Here is a 19,471-nt window from a genome sequence, read left to right as displayed (position 1 = left end):
CAAACTATTCCTGGTGGCAGAGGAATATTTCTTCAAAGTATAACACAAAGCACCAGTGTAGTTCTTCTCAAAGTTCAAAACCCCCTGTATAAATCAACTGCAAGAAGAGTGACAACATGAAATGGCCTCTTATTACTCAGCAGATTTGCTTGACACATGTCAAGAGTACTGTGAATGACATGAATAGCTACAGAATTTTTATCCTTTTGGGGTCTATTTACATAGCACTGTTGGCTAGACAGTCCACAGTTGGGCAGAGAGCTAGTTTGCTGCTATACAACATCTATAGAATTATTTACAAAATCAACATAAATTATACTTGTGCAAACCTCCGGAAGTCCAGGACACTGCCTGGTTGCCAAAGAGAGCAAATACGGAGAAGTGTGGGATGTCCAGCATAAGGTTTAACAGGCAGATGCTGAATTATAAACTTGCAAACAGTTGTAAAACTGCTGAGTTTGTGGATTCAGTAGATGGAAAAAGTACATTACTGTATTGCTGTAAGATGATACATAAAACTTCCTAACAAAATTTCTTGGTTTTAAACAGTAAGCTGTAACAGTACTATAATATTAAAGCAGCCTTTGAGAACAAAAATGAGATGAAATGACAAAATAATAGGATGTTCATCATTTTTTCCCTAGTCAACTTTTGTCTCCACAGAAATAAGTCTTTTACCTTTTTGAAAAAAAAGTCATTATAGACTTATGACCAAGAACAGACAACCAGGTATACTCCTAGCAAACACTTTTTCACAATAGCACCATTTTTGGGTGATCCCATCCACTTTTAGTGGCTAAACAACATCATAAAGACCTAGCTTGACGCTACATACTAGTTTCTACTTCTTCCATCTTCTAGTGTTTCTGTGAGCAGTAAACATACATAATATGGCCACAAATATGAGACATAAACTGTGCAACTTTAAAGAGCTCTAAAAGTACTTTGCACTCATCTGCAGGGAGTTTAGGAGAACCTTCCACACAGGGGCTGCTGAGGGTAATGCATGGATGCAAGAAATGCAAGTTTTAAGGGGAGCAGACATATAAAGGGAAGTATTCCTGAAGGCAGGGGGAAAAGATGCATAAATCTTCCAACAGTCCAGGTATCCAGGGAAGGAGAGTTAACCACAAAACAACAGTATCTTAACAGAGGCACACTAGAGTGAGAAACTATAGTTAAATCCTACACGATTCTCTGCAAATGGCACATGCAGTATCAGTGCAGGGAAGTAAAAGACATCTGGGCACAAAGAGGAATGCACACATGGAATTCGTATAGGCATAAAGAAGATAATTCCCAATGGACTGAGGGAACAGATCTCTTGTCACACACAAATGGCAGTTTATGGGTTCATTCTGGAGAAAAAGCAGCTGTGTCCTTGAAACCACCAGCTGCCTTTCCCCTGAAAACCACTGACATCGTGTCACTGCTCAGCCTGCAATTCAAATACTGAAGGTGAAGACAGCAGCAGCCTTGGGCAAAAAAACCAAAAGAGGAGACATCTTTCCCTCAAGTGCCCTCCAAAAAGAGTTGCTATAATCCAAGCTGTTCTTGAAAAAGCTCAGAAGAGCTCAGAACCTCAGAAAGCAAGAAAACATGCCCTTCTGCAGAGTTTCAAAGAATAAATTATAATGCAATTCTGCCTCATATAGGCCCCAGTTGCCCGAAAGTTTTGCTATTTCCAAGTATTAAAACACATGGTCATACCAGCAATTCTCTGCATCTTAGTGCAAGAGCAAAAAAACCTAAAATAGGAGAGAACTCAGAAGATAAGAAAAAATGTTCAGTGGCTAGAGACGAATTAAAACACTACGAGACAGGTGTAATTTGGCTAAAAGTGCATATATGCAAAAGGCAGTAGAGGAAAGCATGCAGTTATCTGAAGCTTGCCAAAACACTAGCAAAATTAGCTGAAATGGTACAAGCTGTTGAATTTAGTGAACTAGAGAAAAACATCTTTTTTTCAGCCCAGAGATCATGGAACACAGAAGAAAAAGGATTATTCAATTGTGGATTTTATCTTCCTTTCCTGCTCCAAAAGGAACCTCAGCAGTGGAGTTACTTCAAATTGGAAATAAAAAAGACATAAAAATAATCACTAAACCTTGCATTAGGGGCTTGGGCAAGTGGATCAGCTGTGACTAAACAATGGGTGCACTCATGTCCAGTTTCCATGTTTCTGATAAGAACCTACCCAACAAGGTGAAAGGGACCTCCCCTTGTTGATCCCAGCTGGGGCTGCCTATGTGCCTCCCTAACAGATGTGTCTGGTGGCTGCTACTCTTCCTATTGCCTTGACTTTGTTGTTTCCATTTGTCCTCCCAGCCACCTTCCTCATCAATCTGCATCTCTTGGAATCACTGCAGTTGAATGATGTCCCTTGGGAGATTTGCTTCCCCAGCTTTACTCTCTTATTTCTGGAACTTGTGGGTGAGGCAGGTGATACTCACTCTTGTCCCCAACCAAACGAGTGTAGTAATAGCAACTGAAACTTTGGAGTAAGTGAAATCATCTCGGTAGATCCATGAAAGGCAAATTTAAAATTACCCATCACAACAGCCCCTCCCACATTCACAGATTTATTTCACATGAGTAGTAGTAATTCATATCATCTCCTTGAAAAATGGGTTAACATGGCTTTTCTCTGCCACAAGCACACTCATACAGCCATCTGTCCCCCTACGAGAATATTGCACAACCCTACCCACAGAGAAGGCCACAAAGCCTTCCTTGTATCGTTCACAAGGATCAGAAACCTACACCCGCATACATCGACCCCTGCCTTCCTGCTTCAGAGACTTCAAAGGCTGCATTTAGCTAAGGGTAACAGATAAAAACACGCATAGGAGAGAGACAAACACACCATGCATGTGTGGAAGATACATGGTTTTGGTAGTAATTTCTGTGAGAAACCGTGATCTGGTTTCATACAGCTTTTCCCTCCTTGTCCACACACGTCATCTGACAGGGCTGGGAGGAGGGTCCTTCTGGATACTCCGAGTCCCAGTAACACAGCCTTTTAACAGCAGACACCAGGAGAGGGAGAAGAAAACCCACAACCTTAGGAGTTTTAACCCCTTTCAGAAGTCCTACTCGTTCGTTCTGTGTCTCCACACATCCCCTCCCCCCCGCCCCGGATGGCAGAGACCCGAGAATATCCTCGACCACCGCTCGCTCTCTTCCTCTCTTCACACTGCCCTTCCCCACAAGCCGGTTCTTCAGCCGCAATACCTTTTGCAGGACTCCAGCAACACTCCCTTCACTTCCCAGCAGTGCTCCAGCAGCTTTCGCAGGAGCCCTTACCGCTGGGGCCGTGCCGGCTGGCTCCCCAGCGTCAGAAAAGTTGGACAAAGACCATTTTCACCTCGGAAGTTACACCATCTCCATGGGCTAGCGCCGGGTCCCTCTCGCTCTGCACCCACTGCCGCTTTGTCCCCCGGCGCCGGGCACAGCCCTCGGCCCTCGATCGATGCCTCCAACAAGTCAGATGCTTGCGAGCACTCCCAGTCCTTGCGCTCCTCTCCAGGTCCTTCTCTGAGAACGTTTTTCTACTCTTTCCTCCCCGCCCAGGTTCCCTTTCCTACAAGAATCTCTCTGCTTTCCGCCCCCTAAGAGCCACCTTGTCTCTTCCCTGCGGTCTCCTCTCTCTCGCTCCCTTTCTCTCTCAGCTCCCTCCCTTCCTCGCCGTGCCCCTCCTTCTCCCTCCCTCCCTCCCTCTTGCCCTCCCTCCCTCTCTCTCTCTCTCGCCCGCCCGCCCCCCGCCCTTCTTTCCTTTGCAAAAGACCCGTTCTGTAGCAGCCGCACGCTACGTCGAAGGGGGGTGGGGTGCTGCAAATGTCCCTCACGCTGAGGCGGCCGCGGCCATCACCATCCTCTCTCCTGCACTGCCGACTCTCTCGTCTCACGCCACCGCGGACTCCCCTCAGACGGTTCTCAAAGCGACGGAGCTTCCCTACTCGAGAGGCACCGGGTTCTTTCCTGGATTCCAATCATCGCAGCTCAGGCTGCCCCCTTCTTCCCCCCCCCCCCCCCCCCCCCCCCAGCGTCTTTTAAAGGGCGATTTTCTGAGGGGGTCTTCTCTCGCCACAGCGTGTGAGCTGCTGGCCTGGCCTGCGCCTTGTCCCCTCTGCTGTCTTTGTAGGGATGTCCGAGTGTGACTGCGGCTGTGACTTCCCCTGCTTGGTTCGTGCCAGAAAGCACCTCGTGGCAATGCAGGAGGAGCAGCATCAACTACTGACCCGTGGTCGGTCTCTTCTGGACATGGTTGCAATCCACATTGTTGTATGGCACCCACTGTTGTTGAGTGGCAGCGTAGCTTAAAGTTAGCACTTAAGTGCTGGCTTGCACTCCACTGGCAAATGCTCTGGTTGAAATGTCACAGAGGCATCCTAAGGTTTTTCCTTAATTCTAGGCACTTACCCAGAAATGGAGTGGACGAATACTCTGGGGTTCCTCACTTCTCCCACAGGAGAACCTCAGCATACAGTGTAGTAATGAAGGACTGGAAGCTTCTTTTTGGGTGACTCCTCTCTCCAGCTACTGCAAGAGCAATGGTCTCCCTATTCAATCTATAATTGTCATTGGGCTGAATATGGAGAAATGCGAAAAGATGAGGCATGCTGCATGCGTAGCCCTCTGTTTTCACCTACCATTTAGTGAATTAAATGGGCAAGTGGCAGAAACAGAGTGCTGTGAGCTGCAGTGCAAGCAGAGTGCACTCATTATGACTGAGCAGAAAATATATCAAAACTCGATGGCATTCAATCACAAATATTTCTGCAAGAATACAGAGCAGAGCTTTGGGCTTCTGCTGTCAAAGTAACTCTCCTTGAGCTGAAGTATGATCTTCACATTACATGCAAGATACAGTGATTCCCTTCAGTGTAAAAAAGTGCTACCCAGACAAAAGCACAAAGTCGTGTTAGACACCCCACTGCATGATAAAATGTATTAACTTCTCCTTATAACAAGTACTATTGCCAGATAGTGTCATATCTCTCTTCCAAAAGCTAGGGCTAGTTTATACCCAGCACAGCCTTTTCTAGCATTTATATATATATGTAGAATAACACAAATACCTACATCTTCCCAGACAGCATAGTTCCTTTCTTAATCCTCTCTGTGGGGGTTTCTAGACACCAATTACAACAGACCTTTTTCCTTTCGATTCCCCTCCCCCCCCCTTTTCGAACCCAATCCCCCCCTTCCCACCCCTCACCCTGATTCTAAAATAATTTGATTTCAGGGGGAAATTGTAGGTACTCAGCTCCTCTTGGAATATGGTCCTTACTCAGTTTGGTAATAAATTTTTGCACATATGTTTTCCTTTCTTTCTCATTTTAGTACTACGAGGAGCATCTGGCTCTGTGAAAGGAGTAGTGGGACTGTACCATTACACTGGGGCCGGGAAAGAGGTTAACTAGCTGCTTTGTTCAGTAGCTGCAGAAAGATTTCCCTCCCCTTTATGGTAATGAAATATTCCCCCCAAAACCTCCTCCTCCTCCTTCTTATGGAATGAAAGCCAAGTATGAGCGAGCTGCTACTCTGAATAGTTAAATTCCTGTGCCACAGGGGTACATGCGCGCACATGCAACATGCAAACCCTGTTTAAAATTTAACTTGATAAAAGGCAAGACAACAGGCAATCCCTCACTAGGGATTACTTTTAAGACACTGTTTAAATGTTCTTTCACTTATATCTTAAAAAACTTAGTTTCTGAAACCTCCCTCTGCTGGCAGATTATCACCTCATGCCAGAAAAACTCTCAAAATGTAAACATTCACAGACATGGCAGAAAGAGAGAAACAAAAGCTCTCCATTCTAGACAACTGTGGGTGGATCAGATTCTCAGGGCAATATTAAATGTGACAAAACCAGCGTACCTTTTGCAACAATGTCCCTGCATGATATACATATAGATCAATAGTCTCAAAAGTGTGGTATGTGCCCCCCAAGGTGTGTACAAGATGACCCATTAAGGTGCAGGAAGAAAACATTAGAGCTTTAGTAGCACATTTGCATAACTTATAAATAAGTAAATTTACATATATTGGGAATCTATGCTAAACATTTTTACTGATAAAGATACATAATTTTAAAACTTTGGAGACCACTGATACAGACACTCATGTGCTCCAACTCACACAGACAGACATTTTATAGACACAGAATTCCACAAAATAGTGAGTTGGAAATATCCAGAGACACAAACAGATCTCACAATATTTAAAGTAAAAGAAGAAGGTGGAGTTATTAAAACAATGGTCCGAATAGCAAAGCATAATCCATTTCATTAAAAATCTCATGGTGTGAAACATGTTAAGTCTTGAAGAGAAAAGAATTGGAATGTGAAGGACAAACCACACAAACCAAAGAGAAGAAAAGCACCCATGAGAGAATAGCTGAGGAGGATAAAAAGGAATGAGGTGAAGACAAAGGGAATAGATTTTCAACAGAAAAAGAGAGAAAAAGGAGGGTAAGAGTAAGAAAGGTGAGAGACAGAGAAAGCAAGATAAACACAGAGCAAGTATAAAAGACAAGGAAAGAAAAGGAAGTGAGGGAGAAAGAGAGGAGCAGGGAACAGCAAATAGTAAAGCGTGCAGAGGAAAGAGTAAGAAGTGTACTATCTATACATGAGAGGACATGTTTGACAGGCAGCTTTCAAGCAGAACTCTTTTGAGTTGATAAAACCTTCAAGATTTTTTCAATGGCAGGTTTTTAGACTTCAGAAGTCTGAAACAGCACATTTTCATCCCCAGTTTTCTGAAAAATATTCATACAAATCAATGGTATTAAAGCCTTATAGTACTCTTTTGGATACCATACATTACACACTTGTTTTAGATTTTGATGTGTTTGGTGAAGGACAAAGGTATCTTCTCCCCAGGAAAGCCTAGCATAGAAATAGGAGAAGCTTATAGAAAACTAATAAGAGCTATCTGAAGAAAATTTAGAGAAGCCCAGAAATGCAGCAAGACTAGAGTGAGTAAGACTAGACCCTGTGCCTTCACAGTCTCTTCACTGGCTTTTGGCAGCATTAGCATACAGTCATCCATTTTTCTGTTTATTCTTTAATCTTTATCACAAATAATGGGATTTTCTACAAGCAAGGAGAATTCTTAGAGGTTTCAGTTCCCCCTTGAAATAAGCAGTGTGTTTCTGCTTACAGAGCAGACTTGTTCTCTGCTTTATTCCTTCTCTGTCATCACTCACTCTGCTTAGAGCATCATTTTCTGACCTTTAATAGAAATAAATAGAAATCAGAGAGGGGGAAAACCCCACTCACACCTGGATGTGTCCCTTCATGTGTCCCACCTGTGTCCCTCCATGTCCCGCCTGTGTTCCTCTGTGTCCCTCAGTGAGTCCCACCCGTGTCTCACCTGTCACTTCATGTCCCACCCATGTCCATTCATGTCCCACATGTCTCACCCATGTCCCACATGTATCCCTCCATGTCCCACCTGTGTCCCACCCGTGTCCCTCCATGTTCTACCTATGTCCCAACTGTGTCACACCCTTGTATCTCCATGTCCCATGTCCCTCTGTGCCTCACCCATGTCCTCGTGTCCCACTGTATCCCTCCATGTCCCACCTGTGTCTGTCCGTGAGTCCCATCCATGTCCTTCCTGTGTCCTCCTGTGTCCCACCTGTGTACCCCTATTTCCCTCCTTTGTCCCCATCATGTCTCACCCATTTCCCTACCGTGTCCCACCTGTGTCCCAACTGTGTCCCTCCATGTCGTTCATGTGTCCCATCCGTGTCCCTTTGTGTGTCCCACCGATGCCTTCCTGTGTCCCCCACATCCCTCCATGTCTGTCTGTGTCCCATCCGTGTCTCACCCCTGTCCCATCCATGTCCAGCAAATTTGAAGTGTTTAATTACCTGACCTACAGGAAAAGAAGTCAGTTGATTCCTCAGGCTGCTGATATGGAAAGTCTTTGCTGTTCTTGGCAAAAATTGCAATGAGAAAGACATCTGTGCTATAGTAGCCAGATAACCATACAATTTGGGCCAGAAAATTAGTATTGGGTTTTTGAACATGAAAATGTCACCTGTGAAAATGACCTGGTACAAGATCTTAATCCTTACAGCTTTGGGGATACAAGATTTTGAGAGGATAGGGTTTTAGTAGGTCTAAAAGAAAATCTATGTCCACAGATGTGGAAAGCTCATTCTTAACTGTTCGTATCAAATAAATGTATGGGCTTGCATCTATTATCTTTTTTTTTTTTTGACTTCCAGGCTGGTGAGGCCTCACCTAATACAGATTGATTGTGTATGAAGTAACTTTAGAGTCTCCATCATTTTTTAAAAAAACAAATATTGTTATCATGATTATAATAATGGCTGATGCTGCCAGCACAAGTGTATTTCTCTAATCATTTGGAGTTATATTAAATAATCCTTGACTTATTTTAATAGTCATCCTAGTATACAATACTGGATATACTAACATCAATACACTTCCCAGGGTTTGTGAATAATGGTTATTTAACTAAACATTTTTGTTGAACAAAAATGGAGTGGAATATTTTACACTGCCAGCTTTCCATATGAGTGAGATCGATATCAACTGAATGGGCTGTATAAGATGTCAGAAACAGAGACACAGAGAGACAGAGATAAAGAAGAGATAGGAAAGGTATCACCACCCTTGGATCCACCAATGATCTTGGTAGGAAGTTGTGGTCCTTGGATGGTGGGCTCACATCCAGCATTTTGAGTGTGGCTCTTTTATGCCACCTGACCCCACCTTTTTTGGGGGCGCTTTGGCATATCTTGTAGAGCCAGGTGTCCCCTCCAGGTGGGCTGACCAAGCAATAACCCTTATTTCTGCACAGGTGCCCTCCCTAGAGGCTTTACCCAGGGCACACACAGGATGGCACTCTGCAGGGTACATCTTGCCTGCCCCTGTCCCTTACTGAATAAGGGCAGTGTCCTGCCTGTCAGGGTGGCCATCAAACAGAGCTCCCCTTGCAAGGATAGTGTTCAGCTTATTAGGATAGCCACTAAAGGAGGTTCTGCTTTTGCCAGAACAGGGCCCTGCTTATCGGGGTGGTTACCCAAATGAGGGTTTCTCCTTGAGAAGTGAGTCCAGATGGCTCATGAATAAGGCCTCCTCCCGAGCACAATATCCATTTTGTCAGAGCGGATGTTTTGAGACAATTATTCTTTTCAGGATTCTGCACCTGTCTATATCAGGGTGGCTGGACTCTCTTTCAGAATCCTGTACAGAGGCTTGACTATTGGTCCATAATTATAAATCAACTTTTGGCACCAACCTGTCATGCCCAGGAGTTCTTTGAGCATTTTTGGCTCAGCTGTCTGGCAGATAACTTCCTCCTGTTCAGGTCTGAGCTCTTGCTGGCCTCCCAACATCCCAAATCCAAGTAATCTGCTTCTGGATCAGCTGGGCTTTCTGTCGAGAAACTCCATAGCAGTTAGTCCCAAAAACCTTAACAAACTTACATCTTATTTATGACAGCTCCCTTCAGTCTTGGCATTTAGGGGGTGGTCAGCACACTGCAGCAGAGTCCATCTGCTGATGGTGGGTTCTACAATTCAAGTTCTCAGGCCAGCTGGTTGCTGAAGAGAGTTGAACTGTTCTTAAAACCTTCAGGTAGCACTGGCCATGTTAATAGGATTTTTCTACCCGTTTGAGAATTTTCCCATTCAAATGTATAAATCTTTTGACTTCCTTAAAGGTATACAGAAAAAGGCATCTTTTAGGTCCAAGGCAGTAAAACAGAGCTGGCTATACTTTAACTTGGCTAGTAAGGTATATGGACCATCAGATCCAAGTCTTCTACAATTTTATTTATGGCTCACAAGTCTTGCATCAATTAGTAACTTCTCCCATTCTGCTTTTTCATTGGCAGGAGTGTTATATTGGGATTCATATTCCACCAATAAACCAAAATTTAGAATTTTGTCAGTTATCTCTTTTGTTCCCTTCGTATTCTCCAGTCTCAATGGATACTGTCACAGTGCACTGGGTGCATCCCTGGTTTTAATTCAGCTTTTATCCATAATGCCAATTTTGATCTGCCCAGGGTTTCAGTTGCTCAGACCCCTGGATAGACCTGGTCCATTATTTCTTCGGGAATTTGAATTTCCTTCTGTATCTGGACTAGGGCTAGGCTCAAAACCTTAAGTAATTGATCCTCCTTAACTTTGAGTTCACTTTGAGTTCAATTTTGCCTTTATTGAATAAAATTTCTGCTCTCATTTGTTCTAAAAGATCCCTTCCCAATAGGGCCTTTGCAGATCCAGGCAGGTACAAGGATTTTTGTATACCATTTTTTCCCCTGATTTGTAACGAATTGGTTTCAAAAAGAACGCCTTCTCTTACTTCCCAGTCGCACCCACAACTTTAACAAATTCTCTATCCAGTGGTGTCAGTTGTGGATTCAGTACAGAGTGAAGTTTGCTTTCACACATCAGGGTCTCGTCATGCCCCCTCCCAAACCCCGCCGTCACCGGCCTGGAACAAGAGTGGCGGCCTCGGGAAATGGAACCGGGGATGTCCGGTCCCCTCCAGTGGCCCCGGGGGTTTGAAAAATGACTCGGTTCCCCTTCACTACTCCCGGTTTCCTCTTGTCCGAAATGGCGGCTGAGGGAAAAGAGCCGGAGCTGCCCGAAAACGTTTACTATCTTACCTGGAAACAGGAGCGTCATAGGAAGATCTTCACTCCGACTGGCTGTCTTTTCCCGCCGCTCCCCCTCACTGCACGCTGATTGGCCTGGCTGCAGCCGAGCTTATATAAAGGCGGCTGCAGTGCTATTGTCCCCTCAGAGCCGTACGTCGTGTGCCGGAAAGGGGTGGAGGAGCGGGTTGGGTGGCGGATCTCGGGCCGGTATCGCAGGTAGGGACGCTGTGGGGTCTGCCCGGGATCGGGGCGGGGCGGAGGGGGCTGTGGGCGGGCTGTATCTCTCGGGCCCCGCATTGTCTCGCTGGGGTGTACAGTCTGAAGCCCTTGTGCCGGCTCTGCCTGTGCTGACCCTCTCTCCTGCGTTAGCAGCAGGAATTTCCCGGCGCTGGGAGGATCCCGTTCCCCACCAACTCTGGCTTGTCCTGGTTCCTGTCTGCTGGGAAGCAGGGTCGTGTGGGAGGTTTCCTTTCCTTGTCCGTCCTTTAGCCTCTCAGTCTGGGAGCTGGTGAGAGTTCCAGCCCAGAACTCCATGGGAATTCATGGATATTGTGTCCCTGCCGGGCTTGGCAGGAGCCTTGGAGAGCTTGCCAGTATGTATGTGGCGTGTACAGTGTGTCCAGAGAAGGGCAGCGGAGCTGGAGAAGGGGTTGAAGCACAGGAGGAAGGGCTGGAGAATGTGGAGATCGGGCTTGTGAGGGAGCTGGGGGTGTTGAGCTTGGAGCAGAGGAGGCTGAGGGGAGACCTTCTGGCTCTTTGCGACCACCTGAGAGGAGGTTGGAGCCGGGAGGCAGTCGTGCTCCGCTCCCAAGGAGCGACTAGCGAGAGAAAAGAAATCGACCCAGGAGTTTAGTTTGGAAATTGGAAACAGTGGAGACAAACTTTGGGAAGTCTGCCAAGCCCAGAGATGCTGGGCTTGGGGATAGTGTCTCAGGTGGTTAACCAACAGCAGCTTGGGTTGTCTAAGCTGGTGTTCTCCCTCTTCCTTGCGGGAGTTGCAGTAAGAGCTGCCTCTAGATCCTGGTAGGACTACAGGCGCTTGCTCACCGTTCCAAAACAAATCCCTCACGATCACTGTGTGGCTGGCTCTGCAGGGGCATCCCTGAGCTCACTGTGGCTTCCTTTGTCGTCCCCAGCTGCTGGGGACAGGCTGTGGTGTTACAGGGGAGTTTGGTGGCATCACCTTCCCCAGCCTGGATGTCACCATAGGAGCACAGCTGACAGTCTTAAATATTTTCTGAGGTATTATCATGCACCATGTAGGGCCATGTATCCCTCCCCCCCCCCCCCCCCCAAGGTGACAGTGACAACTCTGTTGCTACAACTGGGTCAAAACATGGCTTGTATCAGAATTGACCAGAATTATCAATTCTTTGGGTGCCAGATCCTGCTTGTGACAAGCAAGGAGATCTCACGGTTTCAATCCGTGCTGGACAAGGGAAGGAGAACAGATTCTGTGACAATGATGAGGGCGTGGAGCAGCCCCTGGGTGCCACAGACTGGGGGCTACAGGCAAAAGAGGATGAACAAAATGTCAAGGTAAGTGCAGACCCACCCCTCCTGTGGGTTGTATGGAGGGGACAGTGTCCCCACAGCAGTGTCCCTCCTGGAGGAGCAGGGATGGGGAGGGCATTCGGGGGGTAACATGGGAGTGAGGGCCATGCCTGCTTGGGGATAGCACTGTCACCAGTGCTGGGTGGCTCTGATTGTGGTTGTTGTTGTGCAAGCAGGTAAAGACAGGCTTAACTGGGTAAGGGAGTTGGGATACCCAGGAAATAGGGGGGGGAATAACTGGGTAAGGGATCAGCAGCTGGCTTCATGCACCCTGCTCAGGACCAGGCTGGATGTAGCTTCCTCTCCCCCTAGGCTGGGGCAGTTGGTGTGTGAGGCTGAGGCTGGTGGGGGGAGCATGGGATAGGTCTGAGGGGTCCTGGGGAGGAGTAGGGACCCCCCCAGCCCTGGCAGCAACCTGGGCGCCCCAGTGGGGTAGTCATGCAGCTGTCAGGGGTCTGGTGGGGCATGTCCCTTGGCTGCTCTTGGTACTTGAAGAGGGTCCTTACCTGACAATATCTATGCTTCTGGTTGCAGGATCCCAGTGCAGGGTAAAGAAGATTGTCTCTTCCTGACCAACAGTGGGGTGGCAAGTTCAAGTTGCTCCCGGCTCCAGCCTTATCTCTGCATCAAGGTCCAAGCTGTGATGTTATGTGGCCCCTGGAGAAAGGACCTTCCCTGTGCCAAGGACTCACAGCTTCACCTCTCCCTCCAGCACAGGGTTGTGTAGGGATGTTCTTGTCTTACCCACTGCTCCTGGTCTGCAAAGAAACTCCGGTCAGCTCAGGGAGGTCAGTGATAACAGGAAGAGGAGACCTGTGGCTGTCTGGACCTTAGCTTGGGCATGGAGCTTGGTTCTTTCTCTTCCTGGGGTCACTCCAGAACACATTTTCTGCTTCTTTTCCATTTTACTGTGATGTTTTTGCACCCTGATGGTGCAGCTGGAGAAGCTGTACTGGATGCAATGGGTGCAGAGCCCTGGCTGAGGTCCCAACCCTCTGTAGGACAGAGGGGACATTTCCAGGGTGGGAAGTGGCCATTGGGTGACAGTTGTTGATTAAAGCACAGGAACCTGCCATGTGTTGTTCCTTCTGTCCCCCCATGGACGGTGTCACTGCCACAACATTGAGTGAGTGGATGCTGGGGTGACAAGCTGTGGGGTGACACACCAGGGATAGAGGGGACAGGGTGCTTGGAATGGTTCTCAACCTGATGCTCTGAGGCAGGACTGCCTAAGTCTCCTGGAGATGAGCCAGGAGCTCCTGAGGTTGGAGGAGCCAATGGGGAAAGACCTGTGAGATACCTGGAGGGAAGTGGGGGGGGAGGGAGGGAGCTCCTCTAAGGAAGTGACATGGGGACAGCTCCTCTGAAGGTGCCTCCAGGTGCAGCAAGCAGGAGGGGTTGGAAGCTGCTGGAAAGCCACAGCATGGTGGCCATAGCTGACACCTGGTGGGACAAATCATCTGCCTGCAGTGTGGCTATCGACGGCCACGAGGTGCTCAGGGAGGCAGAGCCGCATCCCTCCACGTTCAACATGGTTTGAGAGGGAAGATATCTTAGGATGGTTTGGGTTGGAAGTGGGGGGTGCAGGGGAAAAGAGGGTCAGGGTTTAAAAGCAGCAAAGCTCCAGTTAACTCCAGTGCTGCTGTGTTGTTTTCAGGGCTTTGTTTGGCAGCTGCCCGGAGGAGCAGAAGATGGGGATGTTTCACTTCTGAACGTCATCACTGAGCGTGGGTGAGTCCTGCACTGGGACAGTCCTGCTCCCAGCTGACCGTGTTGAACCTTTGCTGATGGCAGCAGCACAGCTCAGTTTCATGGGCATCGTGACCCAGTGCTGCAGGTTCCTCAAAGCCAACCTCTTGGTGGCTGATTGCATCAGAGACTCGCCAATGAATCCAGCTGTCCCAACCTGCCAGAAGCAGCTCCTGCCTTCCTCTTTCACTTCCAGGAGGTGTCACCCAGGTGTCTCTGGAGTTGATGAAGCTCTCCTTGGCAGCAGCTAAGCCAGAGCTGCTTTCCTTTTCTCATCAGAGAGGAGGGACTGTAGCTCTGGCAGAGCTACCAAGAGGTCAGGAAGTCCCTCAAATAAAATGTAGCCTTTGGAAGGCACAGTACCTTCAGGGTCTGTTCTCTGCCGAGCTACCAACTTCCTTCCAGCTGAGCGTGTGTTAAATCAGGAACGGAAATTCTGGGGCTGTGGGATCAGCTCTGTGAGATGGGTTGGGGGGCACTTGGAGGTACTGGAAGTTACTGGGAGACACTGGGAGCTGCCAGGGGCAGTGCTGGGAACAGGGCAGTGCTGGGAGAGGGCCCTGGAAAGCTACTGGGGGGCAGAAGGAGGAACTGGGGAACACTAGGAGCTGGGGGGAGGTTGCTGGTTTTGGGGTCTTCCCACAGACAAACAGGGATGTCTTGGGGATGAGTGAAACGGGGATGTGACCCCTGAGTCCCAGCTCCCTGGGTGCTGTCATCTGGATGTGACCGCTCTATCCCAGCTCCCTGTGCACAGCCACCAGGATGTGATTCCTCCATCCCAGTTCCCTGGATGCTGTCACCTGGATGTGACCCCTGAATCCCAACTCCCTGGGCACAGCCACCAGGATGTGAACCCTCCATCCCAGCTCCCTGGGTAGGGCTGAGTATGCATCCACCTGCATTTTGATGACTTGTTACTAAGTAAAGGTATCAGTTGATAGGAAGATTCCCTTCCTTAACTATTGTATCAACCATTCTGTATATTATGATGGTGTATAAGTGTACTGTCATGAGGCAGTGAAATTTTACTGGAGATGTTAGCAGGAAAAATTTCCTTCTTTAATAAAATTAAATAAAGGAGAGCCCTGTCCTGGAAATAAGGACTTTGTATCTTGGCAGCTTAGAGATGACCATGAAGGATAAGGATATCACTGGACAACCAAGGAAATGCCAGCATCCTAGCAGGAATATCTGGATCAAGTGACAAATGTCCAGAATGCTGAAAAAATACACTTTGTAAAGTTTTATTATGATTTGAAAGTAGCAGAGTTGGTGTTGGTGATTATTCAAATAAAAACTTTTGAAAGGTGTTTCAAACTGTGTGTAAAACCCCGTTCATGTTGCTCCAGTTTGACTGGGACACCTCAATCACATGAATAAATATTGTAGTTCTATACTATGCATCCTATCATCTCAGTTTCCTGAGAGTCTCAGAAGTGAAGAAGCACCTTGACCTGTGCCAGTTCAGTGGAGCTAAAATCTACCATTTCTCTGTTTGTCTATCCATTTTCTATCAGTCTGCATATACAATCCAAGGGTTTTGACCCATCACACAGGTTGGGTGCAGGTGTTCATAATGCTAACACCCTGAAGGAGAACCAGACATTTATGTCGTAGACCAGGATTTGGCAACATTTAGAACAAGGCATAGCTGCCTGGAAATCTGTGACTGGTTTTACAGTAAGCCCAGTTACATGTCCATGAGACTGGGCACTTTGGGTATATTTTCTAGTCAGTTCTGTGTAGACCTGCAGTCCAGCTGAATAAGTTCCATACTGGCTGCTAGCTTTTTACCTGAATGCTGAAACCAAGTAAATTACTTTGGAGCTGACTGGGACATGAGGCACTACAGGTATTCTGAAGCTGCTGAGTGGGAAAAAATAAAATTTACGAGCCCCATAGCCATGGCTCAGGAACAGAAATATGCAGCTGTGACAGATATTTATTAGCTGTGACAGCATATATATATTGTGCGTGTTGTTACTACAGTCCTATGAACTCCTTAAGATGTATGAATGTATAGGTGTATCTCTTGTAAAGGCTATATATATATATGCATATATATATTGTAATCTATATTCTATCAAGCACCTGAGACTAGCCTTTTCTATCTGCTGATCATGTTGATCCAATTTCCAAGCTTCACTTACTTGCTTTGGAGGTGTGCTGTGGACTCAGTTCTTGACCATCTATTAGATTTATAGTTTGAACTGGATTTGTGTGAACAACAGGAACTACAAACTCTTGTTGGAACAGATTGGACAAAGTATCACTATACATTTTGTAGTATTCTTTGTTTGACTTGGAAGGAAGAGAGGATGAAATAAACTGCAATTATCCCAGTGTTTTGTTGCTTCAGTAGTAGTGTTTGGAAGTATTCCATACTTAAGATAAATCTATGATAGATTGAGGTGACTGTTGCGCATCTGAAAAATGACTCCAGAAAGCTTCAGGAGATTTCAAAAAGCTCTATTTTCTGTTGCATGTTTATGCTGAAGCAGAAAAAAATGATCCAGCAGCTACATAGATGGGAAGGGAAGTTCATTTCCTAAGTCCCCTGGGATTTAAGCCAAATTGCCTGGCTAAAAATATCCCATAACATACAACTTGGTTTTAGAAGCCCAGTAGAAAAATAAGAACAGTAAGTTAGTAGAGCTGAAAGATAGTGTGATGAAGGTTAATCACTCTTCAGAAGCTGAAAGGTAATATACCTGAGGTTCTGTAAGAGAATGTAAGGTACCAAAAGACTGTTTCTCCCAAACTGAGTGGCTTGAGCAGCCCTATGTCAAAGTAGAGTGTCTCTGAGCCTGCTCAAGGTTACACTAAAGGCTTATAAAAATGAGTGCAGTTTCAGTGTAGCTGTTGGCTGAAAAAATGAGTAGGAAAGGAGAACTACAAATTTAGTTTGGATTGGAATAAGATTTTTTTAATATAATTTCTGAAAGAGTGTGGGAAGTGTTAAAACACTTTTGTTTAGTGTGAAACATTCCATTTAACTTATCTATTCCATGAGCTCATTAGAGCATGAAATCAATGACTAGGTACATAAAGCTGCTGGAAGTAGATGTGCTTCATGAATGGAGCAGCTCTATAGTTTGTACTTCCTGGGTCTCAGTCCTGAGCCTGAATGCCAGAGAATCTTCCCCAGAGAATGCTTAATTAGCTGTAGAACATGGAAACATCCCAACAGGAAACATGAATTTCTCTTTTTACTCGTTTCGTCTCCTATGCACAGACTGCATGCTCAGGAAGCTGCTGGTGACAGCATATTTGTAGAAAAGAGTTCAAAATCACTATAGTGCAAAATTGGAACTGCTTATAAGGCTGTGGTTCCACAGACACTTCAACCCCACAAGAATACAAGCCTCTCCTGAAACAGAAAATCATTTCTTTTCTTTGCTTGGAGCTGTATGCTCTCACCACCTCCTCTGTGTTGGCAGCAAAGATTTGTGCAGTAACCTGGGTCAAGGGGGTGATCTGGCTTAAAACTAATTCAGCAAAAATTACATGTAAAATTTTGGAGTACATGCAGGATACATTGTGGAATTGTATAAATGATCTAGCTGCAAGAAGGATAGGAAGGAAAAGGATGTGCAGATTGGGGAGGGACAGGCAAGACCACCCCTTTTAACAGCAATCCAAGTGATATGTGTTTAAAGAGGATATATGCCTATCTCCAGAGTATGAGGCCTTTAGCACTATTCTGTAATAGGAATGGGTTTGCCCCACCCCTTGTTCTGCAGTTTCTGAGTGAAACAATTCTCTCTCCACCAAATATAAAGCTGGAAAAAAGAAAGAAAATCCTTCATAAACTATGCAGGAAACTAAAGCTAAATTTCAATGTGCCCAGAAATTGTTGAAATGCTGTTGTTCAGTAAATATGCTAAACACTTGGGGTAGGATTCCACCCAGGTTTAACCACAGTGTAACATGAAAGCATAAAACTCCTGTGTATTAGGCCAGACTCCTGCAGAAGAGTAAACACATTGAAGGTGACAGTAGCAATAGAAAACTTCTTCTGTTTGGTTGTGTAATGCCCTCTTTCAGTCATCTCCATTCTCATGCTTATCTTTTTGAGTGTTAGAATTATAGAATATCTTGAATTGGAAGGGAAGCATAAGGATCGAGCCCAACTCCATGCTCCTTGCAAGACTACCTAAAACTAAACTATGACTAAGGGCATCATGATGCTCCTTGCACTCTGACAGGCTTGGTGCCGTGATGAGTTCCCTATGGAGGCTCTTCCATTAACCGACCATCTTCTCAGTGAAGAGCATTTACTAATGAACCTGAACTATCCCTAATGCAGCTCATTCCATGTCCTGGTGTCCTAAAGCTGGTGAGTGGAGAGAGGGGATCAAAACCTTCCCTTCTGCAGAGTCCCCCTTGAGGAAGTTGTCGAGTGTGATTATGCCATCCTTTAACCTTCTCTTCTCTAAGCTAAACAAAACAACTGTCCTCTTTCTCTCAAGACCTTTAACCATCTTGGTTCCTTTCCTCTGAACACACTTTGATATCACACTGGACACAGTTTGATATCCTTCTTATCCTGAGGCACCCAAATCTGCACACGAGTACTGGAGGTGGGTGCCGGACCAGTGCAGTGTGAGACAAACACCTCCCTCGAGCATCTCGCTACATTGTGCCTGATACACTTCAAGACACCCTTTTGGCTGTCCATGTGAAGTCTTTGACTCATATTCACCTTGCCATCAACCTAGCCCCTCAGATCTTTTTTCCCAGAGATGCTTTCTAGCCTCTCATCCCCTAATTTGCATGATTTAGAGTCCAGAATGTGAACAGAAAGGCTAACATCTGTGAAAAAAAAGATAGGAAAAAGAACTGAGGAAGAACTTTGAGAAGGGAGTGTAATTTTGAACTGGATCTTGAGAGAACAGCCAGTGGAGATGTTTGAAAATGAATAATAAAGTTTTCCTTGCACTGAAATCTACATACAGGGCTTTAGAAGCTAAAGTATGTAGGGCATCTGGCATTTCTCTAGTTCATTCAAGAGAGCATGGAATTTTAGTTCACTGAAAGTGTAAGATCACATAAATCATGCAATTTAAGAGTGTTTCTTTTGAAGCCCACGTGTTGGGGTTGTATTTATGTAATTGAATAGTGCCTCTCGGTGGAAAGAAGTGGTATTGTTAGATAACAGCACGCTGCTTAAGATCCAAGCATCCCAAAGCACAACAAAACCTGCAGGTAGGAGTACTGGCCTCCACTGACCTTCAACTGATGCGTCACACGAGTACCATTTACTACAAGGAGATATAAAAGCATGGTCTAAAAAAAAATTAGGAACTCCATAGGAAAAAAAAAAAACTTGAAAAAGTACTAGCCCTCTCTTTTTAAGGGAACGAAGTTGCACAGGACAGTTCAAGGTAGGTTTGTTTCCTTCAGCCAAATGAACTCCATAGAGAAAAGATTTTGAAACTCCCTACACGTCACTAGTATTGTAGGCATACTCATGAATTCTAAGTGACTATGATTATCAGTAGCTGCTACC

General features: G+C 45.9%; 1 protein-coding gene across 1 annotated transcript in view; it reads right to left on the bottom strand.

Moving 5' to 3' along the window:
• EPHB6 (EPH receptor B6) overlaps window positions 1-3,654 on the bottom strand; it is a 66,296-nt gene extending 62,642 nt beyond the window's left edge. The window contains exon 1 of the mRNA XM_008499108.2: window positions 3,235-3,654. The gene's annotated coding sequence lies outside the window, so the exon portion shown is untranslated. The remainder of the gene's footprint in view (window positions 1-3,234) is intronic.
• Window positions 3,655-19,471: the final 15,817 nt, after the last annotated feature.

Source organism: Calypte anna, chromosome 1 (genome assembly GCF_003957555.1).
Source record: "Calypte anna isolate BGI_N300 chromosome 1, bCalAnn1_v1.p, whole genome shotgun sequence".
Classification (NCBI taxonomy): domain Eukaryota; kingdom Metazoa; phylum Chordata; class Aves; order Apodiformes; family Trochilidae; genus Calypte; species Calypte anna.
The sequence above is the reverse complement of the archived record's forward strand: the minus strand, read 5'-3'. Positions and strand labels throughout refer to the sequence as shown.